Source organism: Xenopus laevis, chromosome 1L (assembly GCF_017654675.1).
Source record: "Xenopus laevis strain J_2021 chromosome 1L, Xenopus_laevis_v10.1, whole genome shotgun sequence".
Taxonomy (NCBI): Eukaryota; Metazoa; Chordata; class Amphibia; order Anura; family Pipidae; genus Xenopus; species Xenopus laevis.
This window is the reverse complement of record NC_054371.1, coordinates 136,393,572-136,412,355: the sequence shown is the minus strand read 5'-3', so window position 1 is coordinate 136,412,355 and position 18,784 is coordinate 136,393,572. Positions and strand designations below refer to the sequence as shown.

General features: G+C 39.2%; 1 protein-coding gene across 42 annotated transcripts in view; it reads right to left on the bottom strand.

Moving 5' to 3' along the window:
- ptprd.L (protein tyrosine phosphatase receptor type D L homeolog) overlaps positions 1–18,784 on the bottom strand; it is a 955,323-nt gene that overhangs the window by 238,228 nt on the left and 698,311 nt on the right. The window contains exon 1 of one of the 42 annotated variants that reach the window (XM_041563904.1): positions 7,040–7,710. The exons of 40 other annotated variants lie outside the window; for them this stretch is intronic. The gene's annotated coding sequence lies outside the window, so the exon portion shown is untranslated. Of the gene's footprint in view, positions 1–7,039; positions 7,711–18,784 lie in introns of those variants that run through there. One more of the 42 variants, XM_018258074.2, reaches the window with a different exon arrangement.

Genomic DNA, 18,784 nt, shown 5'->3' with positions numbered 1-18,784 from the left:
GTAGTAAGCTGCAATATACAATATACCTGGAACCTGTACCCCTATTATTTTAACTCCACAGCACTGGTGTAATGCTGGCACTGAAACAAAAGGTCGTAAATTCCAAGCCTCCATTAGTAAAGCTGACCTCCCTGCAAATCTCACAACTGGCTACAGGCATCTCACATCCATCACCGTTCGCAAAACATAAGCTTTCAGGCAAGGCCAGCTGCTCCTGACTTTCTGAGATACGAACAGACGATATTTTATTCTTTTAGATATAAATGAAAAGTTGTTGTCCTGTGAATGATACTCTGTGGACTCTGGGCTAAGTTAGCTACAGTTTGGTGTTTTCAAAAAGAATACATTTAATACACTGCAACATTTCAATCCTTAACTGTGTATTCCCTACTTTTCAGCGCAGTTGCCAAAATTATTCTCAGACCATAAGGACAAAGAAAAAGATGTCCCTCCCACCACGAGTCAGTTTAAGAGAGTGCATGTAATTAAGATGGCATGTTTCTACTATATTTTGGAAATATATATATTGAGGAGGGGTTAGCTAATAACAAAGCTTGCCCTATTCTAGCAAACCATGCCAGCAACTCTGATGCTTGCATAATTCTTACTGCACCAGACAACAAATGTTAACTTAGTTACTAGACTAAGGTAAAATATTATCTATGCTATAGTGATACAAAGGCTATCAGAAAACGTATGCCAAGCAACCAGACACCAGTTGCAAAGCATATTGTGCATTACAGCTACATGGTACTTTTAAACAAAGAAAACACTAACCAGTATTTAATCTATTATGTCATTTGTATTACTTATTTTATAGAGCAAAAGGAATTTAAAATTTACTGCTATCATCCAGTACTCCTTAAAGAATTTATAGTGGTCCTAGCTGAGTACAGCAAGGGTGTTCCCTGTGTCTGATTGATACATAATTTGAAAGGCATTCCTACACAAGGCACATACTTACAATGTTGACTGATACTGAGAGAGTAACTAGTATGGCAGCCTTCATTAATAAACTGATATCTGCATGCTTTGCATGTATAAAGCAAGCAGTAATACTACTATGCAGTATATTTGCAAATAACACTCAACAAGGCCTGATTTTTTCATGCTTCTTTTATATTCTTATTCTCAGTGACATATTCTGTCTACTTTTTGCAAGTATTCAACCCATCTATTTGCTCATTTTTTTATTCCTGCCAAAACCAATAAACTTCCATACAGCATCTTCAAGTTGGTGACATAAAATAATTGAATGCATATTATACATTGCCTTCTGCCATACTCCTTCAACACCCTCATAACCTCCCTCACTGAAATATGTCCCTATCCCCATTTCCCCCTATGTACTGCCTATTCCTATACAAATGAGTCACATATAAATTGTCTTCTAAAAATCCCTTTTGTATTTTTATACCTTATCGAGCTAACTAGATTTGCAGACACACCCACACTTACTAGGCAAATCTGATCAATGCAGGGAATGTTCTGTATTAGCCCTATATGATTGGTGCATTTTAATGATAACAAGCAATGTCATATTTAATATACAATTGTTTGCATAACACACACACACACACACAGAGAAAGAGATGATTTTGTTCTATATCTGAGCACAATTGGGTTGCATAGGACTGATGTACGTAGATAACCAATTATTCACACACGCACTAACCGCAATACATTAGTACTCTTTTAGGTATCTTTAACTAATAAAATAAAGTGTTTCCTTCATATTTATACGTGTATGTATATGGAATCCATAGCATGCAGCTTTGCCATGCAGCTATAAAACTGCATGTCTCTTATTAGATAGCAAATGTATTACAGACATAATGGTGCATTTATACAGCATGCCCAAACTGACTGCACTTCATTGTTCACAAAAGGTATTGCGGAGAAATTATAGTTTCTTTTGTTTTATTTTTTTACATTATTTTGAAAACCAGCTTTGTTTTTCCCAAAAATAGAATTTGATATATTGTACAATCCATAGATTTTTAGGATTACTGAGAAACATATAAGTGCAGCCTTTCTGCGTCTGTTAATTAAAGTGGGATGTAAACATTACAGCTAAAATTTACAAAACAGGTAGATTTCAAGAAAAATCGAAAATGACAGTTTATTCTCTTATTGAAATGGACAAATCCATTGTAAACACAAGCATTGCATTAGTGACGTGGCTAGGCACTCTGCTACACATTTTACAAGGCTATATATACTGAATGAAAGCATACCCAAGACACAAGCAAAATTTTGATATTTTAAATAAAATTCAAGCGAAGCTTAAACAACTATACATAAAAATTCAGAGCAGTGGAAACATGCTCCACAAGAATTCACTGAAGCTTAAACAAGGCTGAAGCTTGTTGGAAGAGAATTCACAGGCAGTGGACTCTAAGAGCAATCTCTTTCCATGGCATCACATTGCCTTTGTAGCTTTGTAGTGCAGAAGCCTGCTGTGCAGGTCACAGACTTTAAAGCTAAATAGTCTGCAGTGCTCTTAGTGTTGAATTACCATTTCTAAGGACAGCCCCACCCCCACCCCGAATAAGTTAATTTTTTTATGATAAAGGGGGACATGACAAGAAAGGAATCCTATAAAAGTACATGGTAGCATGATGCTGTCAAGGAACATTGGGAAGACTTTAAAACTTCTGTTAGATGTCCTTAAACTTCTTTTGTCCATTGTGGTTAAAGCAAAGTAACCACAAAGGAGAAAACCTCAGCATTCCTGAAAGATATTAGGGTATTCCTTAATGCAAGGGTATTCCATGTCACCCCCACAGCACCCAGTAAAAGCAAAAGAAAAAGACTAAGAGGAAATTACAGGTTGTTCCTAAAGGCTAGACCACTACAGTAATGCATATACAGTATGCATAGTGGTCTGTTTTGCAACACAGTCCCTCTAAGCAATACTAGAAAGAGATACACATACAAATATTTGTATACAAATTCAGTTTATAGCCAGTTACCTAGACTCAGGCACATACTTACACCCCTTGCCAATTCAACTGCCTTCGCAAGCCGGTAATGGCTTCTAGTGACTTTCCTGAATTTAGCCACCTTCCAATTGCTGCTTTCAATATGTTTTCACTCAACGGCCTGGTATTCAACTAACCTTTTGAAGGGAATTCAATATGTAAATGCTTCATTTACGCACTTTTACAAATAGGCTGCCGTGGCAGTTTGAACAGCGGAAAAAAAAAAAATCAACAAAAGAAAACCGTGTAAGCATACTTGACCTCATTGCCTAACGTCTATCAAAAAAAGTCATGCCTGGTCGATTTCGAATTTGTGAAACTGACACTCAAAACTGTACGGTGCATCTTCGATTTGTGTCTTCCAGTTGCTGACCATACCCTAGCTGTAGATCTAGTCTGCTCATTCTTGCTAAAACCCACTCAGCCCCTCGACAGCTAATTTCACTGTATCATCAATCTCTGTAGTTGACTATGGTTGTTTGAATTTGCTTAGCTCACTTCCATTAACCCATTCACAGGTGCGAGAAATTGGAAGGAACATGCCAGAAACATGGTGGGGGTGGAGAAACTGCTTATGGCTTAGAAAAGGAGACCTGGGTACTCCTCAGCCTAAGTGCAAAGGTAAGGCAAAAGTCAGCGGTCATAAATGAGTATACTGTGTTATTCACTCTGTCCTCACTGGGCAAAATCCTTGTCTGCAAAGGAAGGATTTTGCTTGTGTGCTGTAAGGCTTAGCATATGTTTAGCCATTTCCAGCTACAGTTTATACCTGCCCCTAGTGGCTTCACACATTATATATATATGCATCCTTCTGCCATCATTTGGACACCTAAATATATGTTAGATAAAAATGCAAATCAACAAAATATACATGGATGTGTCCGTACCATGGGAAGAAGCAAAGAACTTTTAGGAACCCCTTATTCCGTTTGTATACTGGATGGTCAAGCAGGAAAGGTATTAGAGCACCAAAAGGGAAAGCTCAAATCCTGTAAACTTCCACAATAACATTTTAATATCCTAATAATATAAACTTTAGCTAACTGTCATTTTAGCATGCCAGTGAAAGATACACCATCCTTTTCTTCAGAATTATATATACATACATACATAGTCCCTAAATATATAGTCTGCCTGAATCCCAGAGCCAGTTCTAAAGATGGTTTTATAGCAAGGGTTGACATTTCACCGTATTTGTAAAAGAAAGCGTGCACATTCCATAAGAAAGGATACTGCTATAAAGGGTTAAGTGGACATATAGAAGAGTTGTAGAGGTTTCTTTTTCAGCTGGCAGCATTGATGCCACTAAGAAACCCCAATGTCTATGCAGCCAATACACTTTCATGTGAACTCGCAAAAATTGTGACTTTGCCGCATAATAGGTGGGTGCCTTTTAGCAGATTGGGATTGGCTGCCATTAACCAGGGTTTTTTTCCCTTTGCAATTATGGCCTATTAATAAGCTCAAAAATCTTTAAAAACTTTGTAGCATGTTGCATTTTGAGCCTGTCATTTTAAATGTTGTGCAAGGCAGTCTTGGAGCCCAGGCTGAAATTCTTAGAACTGACAGTAATAATAAAGTACAACACGTTCCTATTAATCAGGAAACTTGCAGAAGTTCTAAAGAAGCAATGAAGTGCATGCATAAGAGTACTGAACGGGGGCAGGTGTTGTTAGTGCTGGAATTTCATTTTCAGTCTAGGCTAAATGTGTCCTCTCACTCCTACTCTTCTACGCTCCCAGTATACCTCCCCCACCCCATCCCATACCAAAGCCATTGGCAAAACTAAAATTGGAAAATTTAAGTTGTGAAAAAGTCACTAATTTAATATCCATCTCTCCCCCCCCCCCCCCCTTTCCAGCCTCACCCCTTCATATTCAACAAAATAATAGCTGTATAGGCTTGCATCTCAGAAAATCCCTTGCCGGCACATTTATAGCTTTTAGCAATTTTAACTGGGCACAATTTGACAGCTGAATTTATGAAACTGCCCAACCTGTCAATTTCACACTTTAAAAATACAATAATAGCAGATCCCTTGGGATGGAAATTTCAAGCAAACTGTCACAAAAACGCTTGCTGTTATAAAGCTGAGAGTCTATATATTTGTGTTGGGTGATGATAAGCGATTTAACTTTTTTCTTTTTTTTATAACTCTTAACTTTAACCTTTTTGATATTTGAACAAAACAGGGAATCGAGAAACTCATTGCTCCAGCTCAGTCTACCATGTTATTCTGTGGATGCTTCACTGCTGACATGTTCTGCTTTCCTTTGCAATAAGATTGAACAAGGTGGAAAAACTTCCTACTGAGCAGTTCCAGCAAAAGGTGTCAGGCTTGTAATGTGCTTGTAACCGGCAGAGGGGAAATATTATTAGGGAGAAAGTGGGAAAATGCCAGACATTTCTCTCCAGTATTCCAGTTGCTCTGATCGCAGCCTGCCCAGGCACAGAAGGTACCATAAATTTTATTTTAGAGCTACAGGGAACATTTTGCAGGCAATGCAATCTTGGGCAAAACCATGCATTCCAAATCTTTATTGAAATAGGCCAAATAGCATAGGATCTGGAAACTGGCTATCCAGAAATACGGCAATGTTGTTACCTCCGGCTTCCTATTTAAACAAACAATTCTTCAGTTTGGACTGATTTGCTTTTCTTTTTGCTTGATGCAAGAAAAATCCACTGTATTTTTGTAAGGAAAGTCCTCTTGCCCTGAAAACCCCAGTTGGCAAGCATTTGTGATAATATAGATCCCTTGCCTGGTTATAAAGCGTTTTATATAAAATATATAGAAGCAGGGAGACAAGTCATCAAATAACTTGCGGAGTACATAAAATACCGTTTGCCGGTTTAAACCTATAGGTGACACTGGAACCTAGAAATGTGCACCCACCTGGCAATGAAAAGGTTACTCTTCTTAGTACTGTAAGAGATGGATACACTGAGCATTATATTCCTTCCCCAAGCATTAGAATTTTAGAGGAAGATGTGAAACTGGTTACAAAATCAGTGGACCCGGTTTTGGTTCTCTGCATGCTACAAAGAGATGCTAAAAACAATGAAAAACTCATTTGATGGTCAAATATCGAATGAGAAGCAGAAATGATCAGCCGGACATTAGACAAGTCTAAACTTCTTTGTCTGTATATTTTACCATAGCAAAGTGACATATATCGTGGGCTTCACATAATGCTGTAGTGACAAAATCACAATGCCACTGAGAACATCACAGGAAACCTCAGTGCTTTGCAACAGACATGGACATCACAGGCACTGGGCATATGGCATTATATGCAGCTTAAATAGTAATATAGAGGGACAAACATGTTCATAACTTTCATGAAATACATATATATATATATACATGAATGGAATATAATATCTAATCTAACATATGGGTTACCATTAAATGTCTGCTGACAATGCTGGCTCTCTTAGTCACCAGTATAAGGAGTAAAACTGTTGAATACGTTCTGTCTGCAAAATTCACACTAATAAGCCATATGCCAACTGTTCCTCTGTACACACAAGGTACCAGGGGTGACCTACATAAGGTATTGCGGCTTCAGCCCACATTCTGTGGGAAAGGCACACTGGGACACGACTCCCTTTCATCTTATTAACCCTTGGGTAACATAGTAAAGCCTGAGTTTAGAATAGAAACTATCAGCATTAAATGTTTGCATATTTACTTATGTAATACATAGAAAGCCTTTTGCCCCCCCCCAAGGAAAACTAGAATTCCATTGAAAGACACATTTAACTGGCAGCATGAGTCAGTTTCCCATTGTGCCAAGTCAGATGTGCCCTTGCAAGATTCCTGCAATCCTGGCTGGGGATTAATCATGAGTAAAGTGACCTGGGCTGTTGTTTGGAACTTCAGTTCTCTGCATCCCCTGCCAGCCCTATACCCAGTGAGACTGCTGAGAGTTGTAGTTTAATAACCGATGGGGCAGCAGGTTTGGTGAGTAAAGGTAAAAGTAGGCGTGTCAGCCATGTACCTCCCCCCACCCCCTTGTTCTGTAAGTAGTGAAAGGGTTAGTTAGCTGTACCTGCTCATGCTATGCCTCCTGATCTCTCCCGCTCCTAGAGGTGTAATCCAGGGCAGCAGGGGGTTGAGGGCACTTGCGATCAGCGTTTGGATTTGAGGCTTGTCCTGTGTCCCTGTCCAGTGATGATGAATGAATCCAAGGCACATGCACAGGAGGCAGCGCTACTCACACGCGCAGCGGAGGGGGGCCCTTCCTAATGCAAAGCCCCTCTTCTTGTTCTCTCTTTGCGATGCTACTCACCATATCCCAACTCCCACCAAGCCGGGGAAGGGGACAACAAACAAACAAAAAAAAACCCGCCACAAGTAATCCGGAGAAACAATAGTAACCAGGAGCTAGGTGTGGGGATGGAGAAAGGTAATAAAGTGTTAGCAGCGTTCCTCTGGTTGGTAATTGTCTCCCCCTTTATTCTGATCCTCTTATGTGTCAGTCAGAGTGCTAAGCGTGCATGTTCCTTAGGAGGATGGGCTCACACTGCTGGGCACTTTGTACACACACATAACAAGCACACAAGTATCCCTTAGTGCGAGCAGGAAGAGGAGTCAGGGTGCTGGTGCTGCTGCTGCTGAGCCGACCGCTGCTGAGTGATCCTTGCTGGGACTGGGTGTTTAGGTGCATGTCTGGCTTACACACAAACGTTCATCCTGTCAGGCTGTGCTGCTGCTGAGGCTGCTCTAGCACCTCTCTCTCTTGTCTGTGGCTCCTGGGCGGGCACACACATACACACAGACTCCACAAGCTGCTGCCAGCCAGCACTCCCTCCTACTCCACACAACTGACAGCCTCTTGGCCTATCAGAAGGGTAATGGAACCCAGGGACCCACTGACATGGGCTGCCAATCCCAGACTGTAAGTAATCTGCCCCTCCCCCTTACACACTCACTCGCACATTCCCTGTATTCACTCGTGTTATACATTCCTGACTAACTTCTCAGTGTTGCACAAGGCAGTACATGCATTCTTTTGTCTGCTGTCCTCACTTTCTTACATTCCACGTTCCCTTGTTTTCCCCTCATTCATATTCTGCTCTTCATATGCTAAATAATCCCAGCTGTTCCTCATCTATAACCCTTGTTGTTTCTCCAGCTTTCTCACTGGCTAACATGGCATGCTGGGAGTTGTAGTGCAGCAACATCTGGAGTACCAGAGGTTTTGGAGTTCTGCTGCTTTACAGCATGGGACTAGTCTCTGAACCTTACAAAAGTTGCCATGTCCTTCCAGTTGTTTATTGCTTGTGGCTGTGATTGTTAAGGGAAATCACTACATGCTAACTCTCACTGTCAGTCCATACAGTAAAGTCCCCCTAATCTTTTCATCCATATTGCTCCTTTGCTGTACCTGTAATCCTTCTGTCACTGCAGTAAATATATATTCTTTTGTCGTTCCTTCTTCCCCGCATTGCAATTCGTATTTTTTACTGACAGTCTCACACTCTCGGAAGTATTTTATCCAGTTAAGTTGCTTTTGCACTCTTTGACTTTCACTGGCCATTTTTACTCATTCGTTGCATAAGTAGCCAATGCCATGAAGTTCTGAGAGCAGTTTCAGCTTGCATATGGCTACTGCCCCACCTTCTATGTACAGCAGTCCAATGCAACTAAATCTGCAGTGCCACAACCTGCTCTATGGAAACACATGGTCCCCAACTATGGAAGGGGGGTTGTCTGGAAGGACTTGGCTAGAAGGAAACCTATAGGAGTAGCCTACTTACACGAGCTGCTGTATATGGGAACATGTATAGCAGCTCTACTTAAGAAATAAACCAGCAGGAATTATTATCATCCATTATTAAAATAACACTGACATATTCTGCAGTGCTCATTCATATCACTACCTGCTCCAGAGGACCTAACAATTTGTGGTCTCTATCACACACCCTAGGGCCAATTTTATCAGGAAACAATAAGGGGCAGATTTACAAAATTCGAGTGAAGAATTCGAATGTAAAAAACTTCGAATTTCGAAGTATTTTTTGGGTACTTCGACCATCGAATTGGTTAAATTCGTTCGAATTCGAACGATTCGAACGATTCGAAGTAAAAATCGTTCGACTATTCGACCATTCGATAATCGAAGTACTGTCTCTTTAAAAAATACTTCGACCACCTACTTCGGTAGATAAAACCTACCGAAGTCAATGTTAGCCTATGGGGAAGGTCCCCATAGGCTTGCCTGTGATTTTTTGATCGAAGGATTTTCCTTCGATCGTTGGATTCAAATCCTTCGAATCGTTCGATTCGAAGGATTTAATCGTTCGATCAAACGAAAAATCCTTCGATCGATCGATCGCAGGATTTGCGCAAAATCGTTCGACTTCGATATTCGAAGTCGAACGATTTTAGTTCCCAGTCGAATATCGAGGGTTAATTAACCCTCGATATTCGACTATTGATGAATCGGCCCCTAAACCTTTCTGTTTGTTTGTTTGATTTGTTTGTTTTGTGTTTTTTTCCCCTGAGGAAATCAAGACACAAGGAAAACATGCACAGAAGATAGTATGCTGGTTAGAATCAAACCCAGGGCCCTAGTACTCCAGTGCTTTCATAGAGGAACTATAGAGGAAGTAAAAATGATTATGCACTAAAATCTGCCTACTTAAATACGCAGGCTGAAAATCAGCCCCTAAGTGGGCAGCAGCCTCCTCTTCTGTTTGCATAAGGAACAGCTGTGTCAGCTGCAGCGCAAACACTGGGTTGTTTTTTGGAGCAAAAATGCAATGTCTCACGTTTCTTCACCATAATCAGTTGAGTGTGTTTATGCAACGGTTCCTTATGCAAACAGAAGAAGAGACTACTGCCCGCGAAGGGGCTGATTTTCGGCCTGCGCATTTCTGCAGGCTGATTTCAGCCCCCATGTGGCATTAGCATAAAGTTTAGTACAGGTATGGGACCTGTTATCCAGAATGCTCAATACCTGGGGCTTTCCGGATAACGGATCTTTTCATAATTTGGATCTTCATACCTTAAGTCTGCTAGAAAATCATGTAAACCTTAAAGAGGAACTCCGGCTTCTAGACCAAAATTTGATAAAGAGGCCCACATAACACAGAAACCCCTAATACTGTATACCCATCACAGTTACCTGTTTCTTCAAAAATTATGAATAAATGCCATTTTCTATGCTAAAATCCAGCTGTTTAACAGTTCTTCTGTTTCTGCATAATTTGAAATTCTGGCACGGAAGGAGGGACTAAACACTGATGTTACAAATTGTAAAAACTTGTGCAGGAACTACATAACCCACAATGCATTGCACTGTGATGTTCTATTCCTTATTAAAATGATGTGTGCAGGGAATTGTGGGGTACGGAGGATGAAGGCTGAGGACAGATGGCTGCTGATACAAAGTAACAGTAGTCAGCCAGCTCAGCAAAGTAGTCAGACAGATCAGCAGGAGAGCAGGAGGCTTAGGGAACTGTTCCAAACCATTAAAAATCAAAAAAAGTCTGCATATTTTTTAATTGATGCATAATGCGAAGTTGCTTGAAATTATGTTTACTTTTAAAAAAGCTCAAGTTATTTTTTTTTGTGGAGTTGCCCTTTAAATAAACCCAATTGACTGGTTTTGCTTGAAGTAAAGATTAATTGTATCTCAGTTCGGATCAAGTACAAGATACTGTTTTATTATTACATAGAAAAAGGAAATCCTTAAAATTTTTTTTGATTATTTGAATAAAATGGAGTGTATGGCAGACAGTCTTTTGTAATCAGAGCTTTCTGGATACCGGATTTCCAGATAACGGGTCCCATGCCTGTACTATCACACTCATTTATTAAATGGATGAAGTCTATTATTTATCAATGGTTGAGTTGTTTTTCCTGAAAAATTTGAGTTTTCAAAGGTAGATTTCAGTCAAAACTCGAATTTTCAGGTAAAAAAAACTAAAATTTTTCAGGTTTTTAAAAAAACCTCGAATTTTCCAAGATTTATTATACCCCGAAGCTGGAAATAGTTCGAATCTGAAAATACTCCAGCTAAAACCAGTCAAGGTCATGTAAAAGTCAATGCCAGGTCCCTTAAACCATTTGAATTTGCTTGTAGTGTTCAAGACGTTCAGGGTTTTTTCAGTGCAGTGGCGGAACTACCGGGGGAGCAGGGGGTGCGAGCGGGTCAGGGCCCCCCGGCAGTCCGTGCGCCACCGAGAAATGTGGGCTAATGCGGCGGTACGGAGGGGGGCGGGGCGGGACCCGGCTGCGCGTCATGCACCAGGGCCCGCCCCCCTCAACGAACGCTACTGTTTCAGTGGTTTATGATAACTTGATAAATTAGAGAGATTCAAGGTTTTTTTTGCCAAAAACTCAATAAATTAGAATATTTGGATTTTTCATTCCAAATTCATTTATTCGAGTTTTTTACATTAGATTTTTTCATAAATTAGAACATTCGTTCTATGAGTTTATTAAAGGTATAAGGAACTTTACATACCTCACAAACTTGACCTTTGAAAAATACCAGCTTAAAACTGCAGTTTTGTGGTTACATTTTACCCACTACAACCTATGCCCATTTGTATCAATTTTGTTTGGTTTGCAAAATATTTAAATACTGAGCAGTTATAGATATGGGCCTATATGTAGGCAGCAACAGCCACATAAATAATTACACCTCATTACTTTGGTGGTATGCGTGCATACTACATATTCACTATTTATCATTCCTGACACTTTCCCCAGCAGCTTGTCCCTCTTTTTCTATGTACAGTTGTTGGTAGGTATAGAATTTCATGGAATGTAAAGATATGTCAATTCACCTGAATTCCTTTTTCTCTCCCTTTGTAGTATACCAGCTCTATGTTTCACACCTATTCAGCATTAAAGGGAAACTATACCATTGAACATTGCATCTCTATAAAAATATATCACAATAAACAACCTACTATTACTATTAACAAAGCCTTCCATGAAAAATATTTAGAAATAAATATTTTAGTTTGTTAAGACTCGGGACATGTTGCTCTTTATTTTTTTTATTTCGGTTATCAGGCCCACGTTTATGACTTTTTTCCTGGTCCACATCCAGCTCGCTAACAATGTGTTCATATATTATTTTGTGTACTGACAGCTGGAACGTCCTGCAATCTACTCATACAGAATATACTGTCCAGGTCGGAAAGAGTTGGCAGAAGCAAAGCTGTTTATACATAAGGCTTAATGGCAAAAAGTGCTGCAGTGTGGTGCTGGGCAATATCATGGGTCAGAGGAGTCATTCATTATGTTATTAAATGTTGGAAATGTGGTTACTTGTTGGACCCACAATTTTGTACAGAAATAAATTGGTTACTGTACCCTGTGTTATGTAAATTCAGCAGAACTCCCATTTTATGTTTTTCAGGGGACCAGAAAAATAGTGTACAATCCAGGAAAATCAGAGAAATGCATTATATATTGGTGGGACCACAATATATAAATATTAATTGCCCTTCTCCCCTCCACCCACCCTACTCAGGCCAGCCCCCATTATTATGGTTTAAACAAATGGTAATATTACCTGTAGAATGAGTACATGTAGTGTGGCACAATAACCAGAAAAACCCAAAAGGCATGCTTGTCTCTTCCATAATGCTCTATGAGATGGATCATATGTGGAGAATAATATGGCATGTGTTCACATAAGCTGAAAAGCCAGTAAAGCGAACTACATTAAAATATGAAATGGGGAGTCCGAGTGGGACTATCATACAGCAGGTTTCCTAGGTATTCAGATTGCTAATAGATCAGTCTGTTGTTTTCTCAAAAGAATGATCTTAAAATTTGTTTGCATATGTTGTGTGTGAAAATGTAAACCGCCTGTCTTGTGAAAAACACTACTGGGAATAAAAACAGACGCATAGCTGTATGAAGTTAAAAGGAAAATATACTCCACTTTTTGACATGAGCTCATTCAGTTTGGGTTTTGTAAAAAAATGTTTGTTGTTGATATACCTGATTTCACATATTGAAAGCAGCCTAGATAGTGTGCAAACCGTTTGGTCTCTCAGTGTGGTTGATTGTGGAACTTCAAGTCCCTCTGCTTCCTCTGGAGGTGGTAATGCCATATGTATCTGCATTTCACCTAAGCTCACTTCTCAGTTTAAATGGCAGGCTCCTTTCCAATTCATATCAATGCAAGAAATAGCAAGTTCAAGTCAAATACGTGTATCGCTTTTTTGTTGGACATCATCATTCAGAAACATTAGGTTGACATGAGTTATTATGTACAGAAGAACTCTTTTAAAGTGAGGGTAAAGACTTGTCCATTTGTCAGTCACCATGCAGAAATAACATGCACCAAGTATATGGTGGAAGGTGGTGGAAACTGTGAAAAAAAAGGAAGTGTTGAACTTGACTTGCAAAGAGGCTGCTCTTTAAGTTATCCATTAAAGTAGTTCTGTAAAACCAGATAGAGATGTAGAGGCATTATGATGAATACCCACAATTCTTACAATTCTTATCCACAGTACATGTATATTGCTGATTGTCTAGCACCCTGGTATGTGCATCTATATTCTGTAAAACTGTATGCTAAAAAATAAAGATACTCATAATATGCAGAATGCAAAATATGTTTTACTTTATAAAGTGCCCCTGCTTTGTTAGAAGCATTGTTAAGCAATGCAGTGTGTTTATCATCAGTGTTAAGATAGTCATCAGCCTCATACAGTGCAGCTTTCTTGTTGTCAGAGTAGAGATTCCCAGGATCGTTGCCTAATGTGGTGTGTTTATTATTAGTGTAAAGATACTCATCAGCTTGATAGAGGGCAGCTTGTTCATTATCCATACACAGATCGCCAGAATCATTCAGCGAAACATTTTCATTAGCACTGCATGTACACTCAGCAAAATAACTCAGTGCAATATATTTATATTTAATGCGTATATGCATCTGATACACAAGAGCCATGAATATCTTGTAAATTATATAGTGAATAAAGTACCCCCTATTGTAAAATATAAGGATGCTATTATACAGGTCATGGAACTCCGAGGTTACATCTAATATCCTCATATTTTACAATAAGGGGTACTTTATTTATTATAATACACAAGTTTTAGTGAGTCATGTGACAAAAATGACATCACTACTCACCGTTTATAACTAATGACATCACTTCTCACCGTATATAAAGATATAATTTACAAGATATTCATGGCTTTTGTGTATTATATCTTTATAAACTGTGTGTGGTGATGTAATCAGTTGCTCACTGAAACTTGTGTATTATAAAAGATAATGTAGCCCCTGTTGTAAATGAGAATAATTTACCCCCTGTTATTTACCGCCTTTATATGGTCATTATTCCTCGGTGACTTATAATATTTTTATATTTTACAATAGAAGGTACATTAGTCATTATATAGTAATTTATATAACTATTTAAACTGCATGTTCTGATGTCTGAATTGGCAGTGTGCAGAGTTTGCAGGCAGCACAGACAGTGATACCTGAGGGGAAGAAGGAGAGAGCAGCTACAGGAGTTAGCCAAGAGTAGGATTTAGCATGGAGTATGCAGTTTGATTATGTATGGATGGATATGTATAAAAGCAACATGTTATAAATAAGCACTTTTAGATTATAGAGCTGAATATCTCTTATGACCTAAGGGGGCCCTAACCAAAGTTTGGGCCTGCAAGAGGGGCTTGAACTGTCCAACAGCCACAGCAGCATACAGTATATTATCCTCACAATTTATTTACAGAGTGAGAGAGATAGATTTGCTATTTAATCATTTATGTACACAGGGAGTGCTGCCAGCACTATACATTACTATGCAACATGTTTTTTCCTATAGGGTCAATCAAATTAAAAAATGCAGACCCTTCAGCAATGGCATGTTTGTATCTCCATATCCATGCCATACTTTCCATAGAATGTTGCACTTAAAGGGTTAATACTATTATTCCTCTATTCCACTGTGCATTAAAGGAAAACTATAACCCCAAACTATTTAGGTCTCTATAAAAATATATCGCATAAAACAGCTAATATGTAAAACCAGGCTTCATGTAAATAAACCATTTTCAAAATAATATACTTTTCTTTAGTAGTATGTGCCATCCTAATAGAAAAATAGAAATAGAAAACTGCCATTTTAAGAACTAAGGGCCGCCCCCTGGGATCCCACAATGCACGGTGCACACAAGCAAATCATACAGGTTAAGTCACATGAGCCAATTACTGTACAAGATAAAGTTCTGTCTGTTGCTTCCACATTTCTTCCTGTTACAGTTAGATCTGCAGTATTTCCAGTCAGCACACGGACCATAACAATATGGTGGCTCAAGGTAAGAGAGGTAAAAGGGCAATATTTACTTAAATATATATATACCAGTTTGTGAGATTCTTTAATATAAGATTATATAAACTATTTGTTGGTTATGTATTCATTTATTCATTTTTGGTGTAAAGTGTCCCTTTAATTCTTCCTTCCCTTTCTCTTCTCCCATTCATGAATCATTCTATTCACTACCACCATTCTGTCTTGGTCTAACTAACCTTACTGATGTCTTCTCTTTTTTAGAGGAGGCAAATGCCTTTATTTTAAATAATTCTCCACCATGGGGAGTAGGAGGGGTATAGCTTGGAGCCCTTTTATATAATATTCCCATTCTTGGGTGGGGACGGTGTATTTCCCTTGACTCCAGCAACCAGGGCTTTAGGAGTTAGGTACATGGTTTTTACTATTGCGCAGGTATAGAATCAGAATCCTTGACATTTAGTTAATATTTTTAATTCCAGAGGATTATTAAGAATAATAAAATAATGCCTTTTAGTAGACTTAGCATATATTACATGAACTGTATGAGGAAAATAAACCTTCCTTAGGGAATATAGCTTATATATAGTTTGAGCATATATGAATTTATACGGTGTATTCATACAAATATGCATGCTGCTTGCATTTTCCAGCACACTGACATCACACACACACAAACACCTTCTCTGCAAATGGAAGATTTAGAACTTTTCTAATTATGTTGATGGAAGTGATGTCAAAATAGAAAAGAGGTTTGTCTGCTCGATTGCTAATGCTAATGTGCAAATGCTGTCTATATGATACATCAAACAGAAACAAGAAAAATATGCTCCATTTTGACATAAGTGTGTATTGGTGATTCAACCCATTGGTGCATACTCTAAAGAAATCAATACGCAACAAAAGAGAATCAGAAGCAGAACAACTACTTTTCTTGTCAGGCAGAAAAATGAGTGGGTGAAAAAGACAAGGGACTACCCAGACGACTAGATATTTTTTTTTTCTAATGCTGTATCTTTTCTCCTGATGTGGTTAGATTAAAATCCAAGCAATTAAACAGCAAATGAATTCCAAATATCTTAAAATGAGTTATAAAACACATTAATGTATATATCTAACATTGTTATAAAATACCATTTACCTGTGGAACGCCACATTTTTTAGGTATAAATAACAAATGTGAGAATAGCACAGGGGTGACTAGATATTGGTGTTTAGGGGAATACTTATAGTGATACCACCTCATCAAGATCTATCATTGCAACTGCAGCATGGTTGCACAACTGTTAGCATTTCCTTCCTACAGTGTTTGTTTGGTGTTGTACATTTAGTTTTTGCCAGGGCACTTTCTGCAAGATGTTTGTATGCTACGTTTCCTCTGGGTACTCAGAATCCATAAAATATATGTTCCATATGTACCTTCTTGTAATTGTGTACCTACTATAGGCATGTATTTAAACCTAAATAGTAAATGACTGGGCTGTCAACTGTCTTCAGACACAATGTAGAGCCCAACCCACTGTCTTCCCTCTTGGGTTTACCCATTAAAACACTGAGACCCCCAGAGGTTAAAAATTAGCAACACATTTGCCGATAGCGGCTAAGACTCTCCGTGCAGCCAATTGTACTTTTCTACCAAATCAACAGGCCCTCATCATCAAAGTCAAATGGATTAGATCCATGGAAACTACAGTATAAGGGGACAAGGGCAAATTATTTGACGATGACTTGCTATGATTCCCCTGGGTGGAATTTAAGAGAGATCAACTAGTATAAACATGACTCATTATTAGACTGACACCCCTGCAACCACAGCCTTCCCCCTCCTACCATTTTCCCCCACCCAGTTCACTTGGACCATCAGTAAAAGACCGAGCATCCCTCTCTTCTCAAAACAGGGCTTTAGATACCCTCTTATAATGAAGAGAGTAGTATGATATAAACAATAACATACTAAATACAGGTATGGGACCTGTTATCCAGAATATACGAAATGAATGGATTTCCCGTAGTTTGTGTCACGGTCGGCACCCAACACCAGAACAAACACCAGGCACCCTGGTCTCGGCTCGTGCTTCACCAGTAGTGTGACCGCCTTTGGGCCTCGGGGGGAGCCCTCGGCTTACTTGGATGCCACCTGGACTTAAACGAGAGGTGCAAGATGAGGGTTCTGGATAGGCAGAGGGGCACAACTATAGGTCACGGTACAAGCAGGATAGGCGAATTTGTGGTCAGACAGGCAGAATCAAGGCAGATAGATAGCAGCATCGTCAGGCAGGCAAGGGTTAAAAACCGGGTAACCAATCAGATGGGATGAGGCAGAAACGGAATCAACAGGCAGGAGTCAAACCAGGAAGTCAATCAGGAGGGACAGACGGAATCGGAGTCGGTTTCAGGCAAGGGTCAGGTTACGGAAGTCAGAGAAGTCAAAAGCCAGGCCGAGTCAAAACACAGAAGGACAAAACAGAATTCAGGCAAACAGGTACTAGCACAAGGCTCAGAAACCACTAGGAAACTAATCCTATCATAGGCAACGAATACAGTGTAATGGCCCTTTAAATATCCATAAGGCCTTGCGTCATTGCGCGCTGATGTCACGCGTCAGCGCGCCTGCGCCTTTAAAAGGAACAGAGGTGCGCGCCCTTAACAGAACAGCGCATCAAGGGGAAGACCAGCATGGCGGGCGTCCCCGCCTAGAGCGAGGTGGGCGTCCCCGCCGGCCCGCTAGACCACCAGGGTAAGTTACTGTTACAGTTTGGATCTTCATAACTTAGGTCTACTAGACAATCATGTAGACATTTGCTTCCAATAAGGATTAATTATATCTTGGATTTAGTACATCTATACCTTGGATTAAGAACAAGGTACTGTTATTTGATTTTATATCTGTCTGTAATTCACAAGTAAAAATCCAAAAAATGTTCAATAAAAAATAGTAAATGGTTGAGAGTAATTGTTTCTCAAAAACTGGAGGGAACATTATGGATCTTCTGGCACTAACTGGTAGTTGCATCCAGTCTGTAACTTTCAGCTTTTTTTTTAGGATGTGTGAATCATTTCACATTAAGGGGTTTATTTACTAAAACTGGAGTTTACCTCCATTTTTTATTAAGTCAGTCGAACCATCCACATATTGAACTCATTTATCAATAATTAATCTCGAAAAAGTAGAAGCGAAAAAACGTTGCGACACAATCGAGCATCAATTCAGATCGTACAATTGACGCTCTGGAAACTAGACTTTATCGAATTGTCTCTGAGAAAACTTGAGTTAGTTGTATGATCTGACGAAAACCCTGACTTTATCAGATTATCCAACACAGATCACAATGTCAAGAAACAACTTCAGGGACATCTGCCATTGATTTCTACATGACCTCAACAGGTTTGAAATGGAGTATTTTTGTATTTGGATTTTTAGCAGCTTTTTGGTATAATGCATTATACCTAAGTTTAGTGGTGCATACAATTCTCAAGATTATTATCTGACCAGGAAAATCTTAAACTGGCTG